Source organism: Lathyrus oleraceus, chromosome 3, assembly GCF_024323335.1.
Source record: "Lathyrus oleraceus cultivar Zhongwan6 chromosome 3, CAAS_Psat_ZW6_1.0, whole genome shotgun sequence".
NCBI classification, from domain to species: domain Eukaryota; kingdom Viridiplantae; phylum Streptophyta; class Magnoliopsida; order Fabales; family Fabaceae; genus Lathyrus; species Lathyrus oleraceus.
In genome coordinates this window covers 144,150,083-144,160,642 of record NC_066581.1, presented here as the reverse complement: position 1 = coordinate 144,160,642, position 10,560 = coordinate 144,150,083, and the positions used below count along the sequence as shown (strand labels likewise).

At 38.0% G+C, this 10,560-nt stretch overlaps 1 long non-coding RNA gene across 1 annotated transcript; it reads left to right on the top strand.

The window, feature by feature from the left end:
• Positions 1–1,757: 1,757 nt before the first annotated feature.
• LOC127125859 (uncharacterized) lies at positions 1,758–3,401 on the top strand. Its single transcript, XR_007804823.1, has 4 exons — positions 1,758–2,262; positions 2,364–2,408; positions 2,520–2,654; positions 3,003–3,401. It is a non-coding gene; the product is annotated as an uncharacterized LOC127125859 (long non-coding RNA).
• The last annotated feature ends 7,159 nt before the right edge of the window (positions 3,402–10,560 follow it).

Sequence of the window (10,560 nt, the reverse complement as noted above, 5' to 3'; positions counted from 1 at the left end):
AAGGGTTTGAAGAAACCGCATTGACAGTTTTAGAAGATGGCGAGAGTTAAGATTGGCGAGGCATACGTCTCGAATCTTAACCTCAGGAGTGCATGGTATACACCATGTTCCATTTCCACCTTTATTGAGAAAATGTTAGATAAGAATTAGGTATTTTGAATTTTGTAGTGAAAATGACTTGACCTAGATCAAGTATTGATGGACGTTTAAGAGAAATTTGAATGAGTGTTTGAGGAAAACAAAGTGGATAAATTTGGATGATGGCGAGAGCTAGGATTGGCGAGATATACATCTCGAATCCTAGTCCCAGGAGTGCATGGTATACACCATGTTCCATTTCCATCTTTATTGAAAGAGGTTAAGATAAGAATTAAGTATATGTTTTTGAGTTTGAAATACGGATATTTAAGAATGAGGCATAAGCCCTAAGATCAAAATTTCAGGGTTCCACTGGAATGCTAGATTCCAATGGTCCTTTTTCATTCGAATTATTTAAGAAAATTATTTAATGGGCAACGAACACTTGATGAGAATCAAATGTTCAAAGGGTTACGCCAGAATGCTTGATCCCAACGGCCTTTATTTTGTCCATGCTAATTAAAGTGTTTTAAGAGTGAAAGAAAAGAATGAACGGTTAATCCAAAACGCGGGGTTCAGGACTAATTATTCGAGGATTCCCACCGGAATGCAAGATTCCAATGGTCCTTTTCCATTCGAACTATTTAAGAAAAAAAGTTTGGATATTGAGTTTGATTTGGTTTTGAAAGTGATTTAAAATCAATTGTATTTATTGTGAAATGAATTTTGAAATTGCGGAAAGTTAAAAATGAATTCGAAATCGAATGAAATGTTAGTAAAATTGAATCGAAATTATGTGAAATATTAATATGATAATCTACATACGTGATAAGAATATTGAAGAGATTGTCTAATCAAATGACTAAACAAATAGCCAAATAGCTTACTTAGTAACTAAAAAATAAGTAATTAAGTAATTAAAATTTATCAACTAATCAGCTAAATAATTAAGTAACTACAAAAGATACAATTAAAATAAGGAAAGTTCGTATAAATATGGGGCGAGTGAATAAATGAAAAATTATCCAATCCAAAATTAATTCTAATTAATATTAAAATAAATAAAAATAAAAGAAATAAATAAAAACTAGAATATATTATAAAACCTGAAACGTAAATATATTTACATAGAAGCGAATAGCAAGTATATATACATAAACTCTAAACTAGAAAGTATAATAATATATATCATATTTAAGACTAACTTTATATATATATATTTAAAATCAATATATATATATATATATATATATATATATATATATATATATATATATATATATATATGAATGTTATGAGAGGAGTATACGTCTGTATGAAAAAGAAAAAACAAAAGGTATATACATTTAAAAATATATATATATATATATATATATATATATATAGATGGATGTATATGAAAACTAAACAAAAAGATAATATTTATATAAATTAGAACTATCAGTAATATACATATAAACTAAACAAAAAAAAATTAAAATTACAGTAACCCATCTATATGAATCTAGAACTAATCGAAAGGAACATAAATATAAAATTAGAATCAACAATATCATATATATGCAGTACATAAAAACCAAATAACAGTAACACAAATATAAAAGTAATGTTAACGTGAGATATTTATAGTATATAAAAATTCAACCCAGAAGAAAACATATATTAATAATAATAAAAAAACAATAGCAATATTTCTGGATCTGAGAAACCAGAAACTCATTCATCTTACTCACGCAAAAGGGCTCTCACTCTCGACATCTTTCAAACTCTCAATCTCTCGTTAACCCTCAATCGGCTTGCGCCAACCTCACGATACACCACTCCCAATCTCACTCTAAACGCGAAAACCATGGTTTCAAAAGAAGATCCAGTAAGAAAGCTTACCTTCGGCGGTGATTCGGCGGCGATGGTGAGCTTATATCCTCCTCTCCTCGCTAGATTCTTTCACGCCGTCACCAAAATCAGGTTTTGTTTAGGAAATTAGGGTTGTTTCGTGGCCGCCCAGATTTTAGGTTTTTTGTTTTTCTCCCCTTCAATCGTTTCCACTCTCACCTTTTATATTCAACAGCTAGGGTTTCAGATTGGCCCAAGGAGATCAAAAGGGGTCTCTGCGAAATCCCCTTTAGGGTGCTCAGAAATTTGATTGCTCTATTGATGTTTGGTCTGGAACGGTGGTCTGGAACGGTAACGTGAACCTACCCTTTCTCGCTCCATCTTTGTCTTAACTCTTTTGGGATATTTTTGAATTTTTACAGCCTTGCTAATTACCTTGTTTTTTACTGCAGTGAAAACTTGGTGAAAATTAAAACTTCGGTTATTTGCAAAGCTTGGTGATGGATCCTATCCTAGCTATTTAACTATTTTGAAACCGAATTTGTGAGTAGCCTACATTACAAGCTCGAATTCTAACTGGACTTTCCCGTTACGTTTTCATGTGGCAGGGAATTCACAATGGGTTCATGCCATGAAGTGGTCGGGTCAAAAACAATTTGGGGCCTCCAAAATAGTTCCTTTTTTTGGTTGATGGTAAAAACACGGGGTCATTGAATAGCTATGGATCTCTCTCTTTTCTAAAGGTTAGTTTATAAGTTCTGTTAGTCATGGGGATGCTGGTTAACAGTTACTGTTATTTTGTTACGGAAGTTGAAAACTGTTAAAATTCTTGTTATGAGGTTATGTTAATTAGAGGTGTTAGAAATATGGTGGAGAATTCCCTTTAAAAAAAGAGGGGTTCTGTTTTTTGAACTGAGCTTCTAAAAGATTCTAATGTTATATTAACAGTTAGAAAATAAATTATTGTTATTCGTGATCGTTATTATCATACTGAAAGAGAATAATCTTCTGTTATCATGCTGATTTTCCTGATTGCATTGTGATGTTTGCAAGGAATTTGCTGTGAAACTGATATGAACCATTGCCACCAGGTTGTTCTGTTATGAACCTTGTAGAGAATGTTGGCTATTGTGCCTGAAATTGGGCTTGAAATTGTTCAGGTTTTGGATACTGATTGGGTAATAGGATTGTGTATAGATGGAATTAGAAATGATTGTAATTTTGAACATATTTGTTTCAAGAATGAATAGGAAGTTTGAAGGTTATTGGTTAGTTTGGGAATTTCGGCTTGGATGCGGCTACGAAGCGCATTGGATGGCGGGGCTGTTTTGGAATTCTGCAAAGCTTCTTCATGTTCCACGACTTCAATAGATGAATTGATCGAGCGACAAGCAGCAGCAGCGGATTTAACTTTTAGCTGACCCGTACCGTAAAGTTTTAAAATGTCGGAGATTAGCTTTAGTGCCTCAAATTTGTAGTTTCCGTTTGTTTATGGTTGTTTGTAATTAGGTGCCTAGTATAATCCTTAAATTTTTGTAGCTGTATAGCTTTATAATAGCTTTATAATATGAAGCATGATTAATCTATTTCATCTCACAATGTCTATCATGGATTAAATAAGAAACAAAAGAATTATAAATATGTTGATACAGACATCCAAAAAGGATAAGTCATGACTGCCTATGTTATATAAATAATATATATCTTGTTACATACAAGCAAAAATCAATCAATTCATGTAATCACTCATAGGAAAGGAAATTGTGAATGTTAATTCTTAACACTACTAGTACAACATAATTATAATATAATAAAACATAATTATAATATAATAAAAGATATGCTTTGAGTTGTTTAACTTTTCAATTACTACTACTGCAAGGCTACATTGGCTTAACATGAATGTATTTGAATGCCATGCTTATATGTATCAATATTGGTTCTTGCTTGGAGAACAAGAAATGTATAAAGAAGAAATCGAAAAATTAGAATCAACATGAGGTTGAAATAGAATAGGTCTTAGAGCTTAGAAGAAAAAACTGACTTTACTTGGTTAAAGTAATATTTTTTTTTACAAATTCATTCGTAAAATAACACAATGATTGTACATACACATATATATATATATATATATATATAAATGGTTCTTTTATTTCAAAAAAAAAAAAAAAAAAAAAAACTTTAATTTCAAATGATATTTTGCTATCAACTTAACATATGAATTGCTAGTCAGAAACTTGCACCATGACTTTGAATAGATAGTACATATGAAATTGGCATGAATGTATGCAAATGAACTTTAGGCCAAGTGCCAAATAAAAATGAAAAAATGGAAAAAATTCAGGACCAAAATCGGGGTATGACAACAAGGATTTAGGACACTCAAACAGACCACCCATGTTGGATGGATCTAATTATGATGATTGGAAGCCTCGTATGATAGCCTTCTTAAGGTCTCTAGACAGCAAAGTCTGGAGAGCTGTCAACAAAGGATGGGAACATCCAATGAGGATAGGTGAAGATGGAGTCAGTGTGCAGATTCCGGAAGAAGAGTGGGACAAGGAGCAAAAGGCGTTAGCTCTTGGAAATTCCAAGGCCTTGAATGCATTGTTCAATGGAATCAGCAAGAACATCTTCAGGCTGGTACACCACTGTGAACTAGCTAAGGAAGTTTGGGATACCCTCAAGGTAACTCATGAAGGTACTTCCAAGGTGAAGATGTCCAAACTTCAGATGCTGACCACCAAGTTTGAAAATCTGAGGATGAAAGAGGATGAGACTATTCATGACTTTCACATGAATATTCTTGAAATTGCAAACACCTCTGGTGGACTAGGTGAGAAAATGGCTGAAGAGAAACTTGTAAGAAAGATTCTCAGGTCCTTGCCTAAGAGATTTGCTATGAAGGTCACAGCCATAGAGGAGGCGCATGACATCTGCAACATGAAGGTGGATGAGCTCATTGGTTCCCTCCAAACCTTTGAAATGGGCTTGGGTGAGTATGCTGAGAAGAAGAACAAAAGCATAGATTTTGTATCTAATGCTGAAGAGGAGTCAGAAGCAGGATATACTGGAGGTGATGAAAGTATATCAGAAGCCTTAGCCATGCTTGGGAGACAGTTCAACAAGCTCATAAAGAAATTTGATCAACAGGGTAGACCTAATGTCAAGAACGTCCCGTCTGACATAAAGAAAAGATCAACTTATGAAGAAAAGGCCAACCAAGGCAAGGGAATCCAGTGCCATGGATGTGAAGGATATGGTCATAGTAAGGCTGACTGCCCTACCCTTCTCATGAGGCAAAGGAAAGGGCTATCTGTCACCTGGTCAGAAGAAGACACTGAGAGTGAATCTGAAAGAGAATCGGCCAAACATGTCACTGCTCTGACCAGTGTTTGTGCCTCAGAGGATAACTCAAGTGGAGATGAACTCACCTTGGATGAGCTTGCTGTCTCATATAAAGAATTATGTGTTAAAAGTGCAGAAGTTTGCATCCAAGGAGAAAAGCATAAGAAACTCATCAAAGAGCTAGAAGCTGAGAAACTAGAGCAGCTGAAAGTCATAGAGGGTCTGAAGGGTGAGATTTCATTGCTGATCTCTAAGCTAGACCAAATGACCAAATCCATCAAAATGTTGAATAAGGGATCTGACACCTTGGAAGAAATCCTGAAGACAGGACAGAAGTCTGGAACCACATCTGGTTTAGGCCTTGGGAAAAGATCCTCAGCTGAACGCAAACGCCGAAAGGCTAAAGTTCAGAAATCCAAAGGGAAGTCACATCCAAAGTCACAACATCGAGGAACCAGAATGAACAATCATCAGAAGAAGAAATTCAAGAGATGGAAATGTCATTACTGTGGTAGATTCGGTCACATAAAACCATTCTGCTATAGGCTGCATGGTTACCCAAACCAGACCCCTCAAGGTAGGCCTAAGAAAAAGGTGTCTACGCATAATGCCCCCATTAAGAAACAAACATGGGCGGCTAAGCAGACACCTCAGGTCAATCCTAAGCAGCTGGCATCTAAGATTCACTTCTCACCTGAGAATCAACAATGTGTTGCTAACCTTGCTCACACTTCTTCAAGGGGACATATCAGACAAGATTGGTACCTTGATAGTGGCTGCTCAAGGCATATGACTGGGATGAATAACCTAGTGGTGAATCTACATCCCTCTAACACCAAGTCTGTGACATTAGGTGATGGAACTAAAAGAGAAGTCATGGGTGTTGGGAAGCTGGACTGTCCAGAAACTCCAAAATTGAGTGATGTATTGTTAGTAAAAGGACTAACTGTGAACCTCATAAGCATAAGCCAGCTGTGTGACCAAGGATACAAGGTGGAATTTACCAAGGGAGGATGTGTGGTGTTGAATGGGTGCAATCAAGAAGTGATGAGAGGAGATAGATCCAAAGATAATTGCTATCTATGGAAATCTAAAGACTCTATCAACCTTCCCAAGTGTCTTTTGGCCAAGGGAGATCAGGAAGGGAAGCTGGGACATGGAAGACTTGATCCTCCTCAGGTAAAAGGAGTGAAGAAGAGCATTTCCAAGGGAGCTATGAGAAGAGTCTCATATCTGTCTTTAGATAAAAGGACAGACTATGGAAAGTGTCTGCTCAAAAGTAATGAGCCCTTGGTTCCCATTGGTCATCATACAACTGAGATGACAGCAAGGGATAGACAGAAGTGTGTGTTATTGACGTCTGCAGAAACTCAGTACCTAGCTTGTGGTGGCAAGTGGTCATCTCTAGTTTGGAGGAACCTGATGCAGACAGAGTACAATGTCACCCAGAATGTCATGACATTGTACATTACTAAGTGTGAAAATAGTAAGGACAAAAAGGGAATGCGTGCGTCTGAAAAGTTACAGCAACCAATGAAGTTAGTTAGCTACTGTTTAATAAGTCAAATTATTAAACAAATAGTGAGCGCTGAGTGGTCAAAATCTAATAGACCTTACTCTTGCATAAGGCGTTTCACATTCAGTCGTTTCATTCTCCACTCGTGCAAACCCTCGTCCAAAGAAACGGTTCATCTTCCCTCTCAGATTTTCAGCATGGCTCGTCAATCCGATACCTCCTCGTACACCACCATGTCTGATTCTCTCAGCACCGAGTCTTACCACCCTACCCGGGAGGATCCAGTTGTTGACGCAGCAACTTCGTCCCATGCAAGAAGACCTAAGGAAATGGTCACCGGGTTTTCATCAGAAATCGCTCTTGATGAACACACAAGGGAAGGGTCAAGGTATGTACATAACTCCATTGCAACTATAGTCACTCAGATACTATCTGGCAATCGAAATGTTCCTGGGGTTTCTGTTCCCTTGAACACAATCATTCCTGACATTGCTGCATGTCAAGATAAAGCTGTAGTGTTGAGAAAAAATGTCACTGACAATGTTGAGCAACCAGATGCTCATGAGGGATCAAAGATTGAAAAACCCTCAGGCAAAGTGAGAGGTGAGAAGGCCAATGTTACTCAAGGTGTTGAGGACAACCCTAGGGCTGAAACGATTAACGTGGAAGAGCTCTCGGACAATGAACTTCTGGCTACAGTTGTCCCTAGGATAGCCAAGAGAGTTAGGTCTAGAAGGGAGAAAAAGGCTGTGGAGCAGAAGTCCCCATCCAAGGAAGTTGGTGAAACAAATCCTCACAAGCAACCAGAGTCAGAGAATGCACACAAGAGGAAAGGTTATGGACCTACAAAAGCTTGGAGCAAAGAGGTGCCTAAGAAGTTGAAGACCAAGGCTGTGGTGGTTGAGTCTGAATCTGATGTCCCTTGTGATGTCACAACATCCATGTCCAGGAAGAAGCCTTCTTCCAGCAGGCTGGCAACCAGTGTCCCAGAAGTTCCCATTGACAATGTGTCCTTCCACTTTGCCTCTAGTGTTAACAGGTGGAAGTATGTATACCACAAGAGGCTGGCATTGGAGAGAGAACTGGCCCAGAATGCATTGGAGTGTAAGGAAATTGTGGATCTCATCAAAGAAGCAGGACTGATGAGAACTGTGAGTAAACTCCCTAAATGCTATGAGACCTTAGTGAAGGAGTTCATTGTGAATCTGTCTGAGGAGTGTGCTGATGGGAAATCCAGAGAATTTAGAAAGGTCTATGTGCGTGGCAAGTGCGTGACCTTCTCCCCTTCAGTGATAAATCTGTATTTGGGAAGACCAGATGAAGTGCAGCCAGAACTTGAAGTGACTGACAACACTATCTGTCAAGTCATCACAGCAAAGCAAGTACAGAAATGGCCTCTCAAAGGGAAGCTGGTAGCCAGCCAACTAAGTGTTAAGTATGCAATACTTCACAAAGTTGGAGCAGCCAACTGGGTACCCACTAACCACAAGTCAACTGTGTCTGTGGCATTAGGGAAGTTCATCTATGCAGTGGGAACCAAGGCAAAGGTGGACTATGGTGCTTACATATTTGATCAGACAATGAAGCATGCTGGGAGCTTTAGTGTGAAGGCACCCATTGCCTTTCCATCTCTCATATGTGGAATTGTGCTGAATCAATTTCCACACATCCTGACAGATAATGACTTCGTGAAAAGAAGAGAGAGTCCATTGGCTTTCAGCTACAAACTGTTCCTGGGCAAGCATGTCCCTGACATTGTCTTGACATCGGGAGAGACTTCCAAAGCTGGCAACCAACCAGACAAAGCTGATGTTATTGCAGTTCTCAAAGAGACCTGCAAAGAGCTGGAAGCTAGAAAGCATGCACTGGAACAGCTCATCTTGCAACTGGAGTCTACTGCTGAGGACACGGATGAAGCTGATGGGCAAGTTGCTGAGGAGGAGGAAGAGGCCAGCTCTGAAGAGGAGGCTGATGAGGAGGCTGATGATGAGGCTGAGGATTAATCACTTCTTTTGTGTTTTTCTGTCATGTGTGTAATTCTAATTACTATTTGTGGATCTGTAAATTAAAGTGTTGCTTTGGCAACATTTTTGACAAAAAGGGGGAGTGACAAGTGATACCCCAGGACAACAAAAGTTTACATTGTTAAACTTTATTAAAACAGGTTCTCATTCATGACAGATTGAAGTTTTCCCCTACTGCAGCTGCGGTGTGATGAAGTGTGTATTTAGCTTCTGTGTGTATGCTGTTGTATGCCTCTGTGTGTATGCTGATATGTGTGTGAAGTTTTTATTTAACTTCCCTCCCCCCCTGCAGCTGATGTTGAAGTTTAGGTGCAACTTCTAATATGTGTGTGCTGCTCTGTGAAGTTTTATTTAACTTCCATGTGTGTGAGTGTGCTGCCACTCTGAGTGTATTAGCTAGTATTATTCCGCTGCTATGAACTCTGTTATGGGGATCAAAGTGTTTTAGCCAAAAATTTGCCAAAGGGGGAGTTTGTAGGTGTTTAATTGGCTGCATTATATGGTAAAACACTAATGTCTTGACTGATGTCATAACATGTATGTGTGACTACATTGTAGTTACTGCAGGACTAGCTAACACAGGATTTAATGAATGTCAAACTGGATGTTGTGACACTCATACCTGTTAACAGATACTAAGGAATAGAACAGCAGGAGTTCTGTTAGAACTTAGTATTTAAGTGCAGTCTGGTTATCAAGGAAGAACCAGACCTGGCATAAGGCCTACTGATTGAATGTCAAACTGGATGTTATGACATTCCTCATTGACAGCAGGAACTGAAGATTAGGCAGAGTGGTGTTCTGCTATACTTCAGCATGTAACTTAGTTTGTTCTTCAAAAGAAAAACAGAACTAACTTAAGGCCAATTGTGTAAATGTTAAGTTGGACACTTTGACATTTATTAATGTAAGCTGTTACTGTAGTATGATCATTTTGATCATGTACAGGTCAGCAAAATTGTACAGTCTGTTTTCTGGAAAAACAGACTCAGCATATGGACCTTGATGTCAAGCTGAATGTCGTGACATTCATTCCTGACAGCATATGCTAAATTGTAGGTTGTTCAGTTTTCTGTTTCAGCTTTTTCTCAGGCTATTCTTCAGGAAGTCAACAGCTTAGAGAAAAACCAGGAAATCAACAACCAATCTACATTCAATGAACCTAACAAATAGCCTATTTGTTAGTAACCTAAATGTTGACTTCATGGGAACTTGAGTGACCTTAAATTCAGGAGAATACAGGTGCAAAAGCCCAGGTGCTGCAATATAAAAAGGAAGGCGTTCCTTCATTCAGTTTCGGGGATTTTGAGGCGTGAAGATTTTGTGTGTCCATCATACTTCATTGCTGTATTTTTGTGAGTCTAGTATTAGACGTATCTTGTAAGCCAAGCCATTATCAAGTAGATGATTGCTTTGGCATAGGGTGTTCATTGAGTTGTAAGTGTTGTGTCACTCAAAGCTTTTAAGCGTGAGTGCTGTGTATCTTGATTTAAGTTGTGAAGCATAATCAAGAGTTGTTTTTGAAGTGTGACTTCAAAGTGTCTTTAATATCACTGAGGTGATTGAGGGGGAGTGAGTAGGAACTCTGATCTTAGGTTAAGATTGAAATTGCATTGGGTAGGGATTAAGTGATAAGTTGTAAACGGGTGAGTTTAGCTTTGAATTGATACTACTAATAGTGGATTTCCTCCCTGGCTTGGTAGCCCCCAGATGTAGGTCATGTTGGACTGAACTGGGTGAACAATTACTTGTGTTATTTAC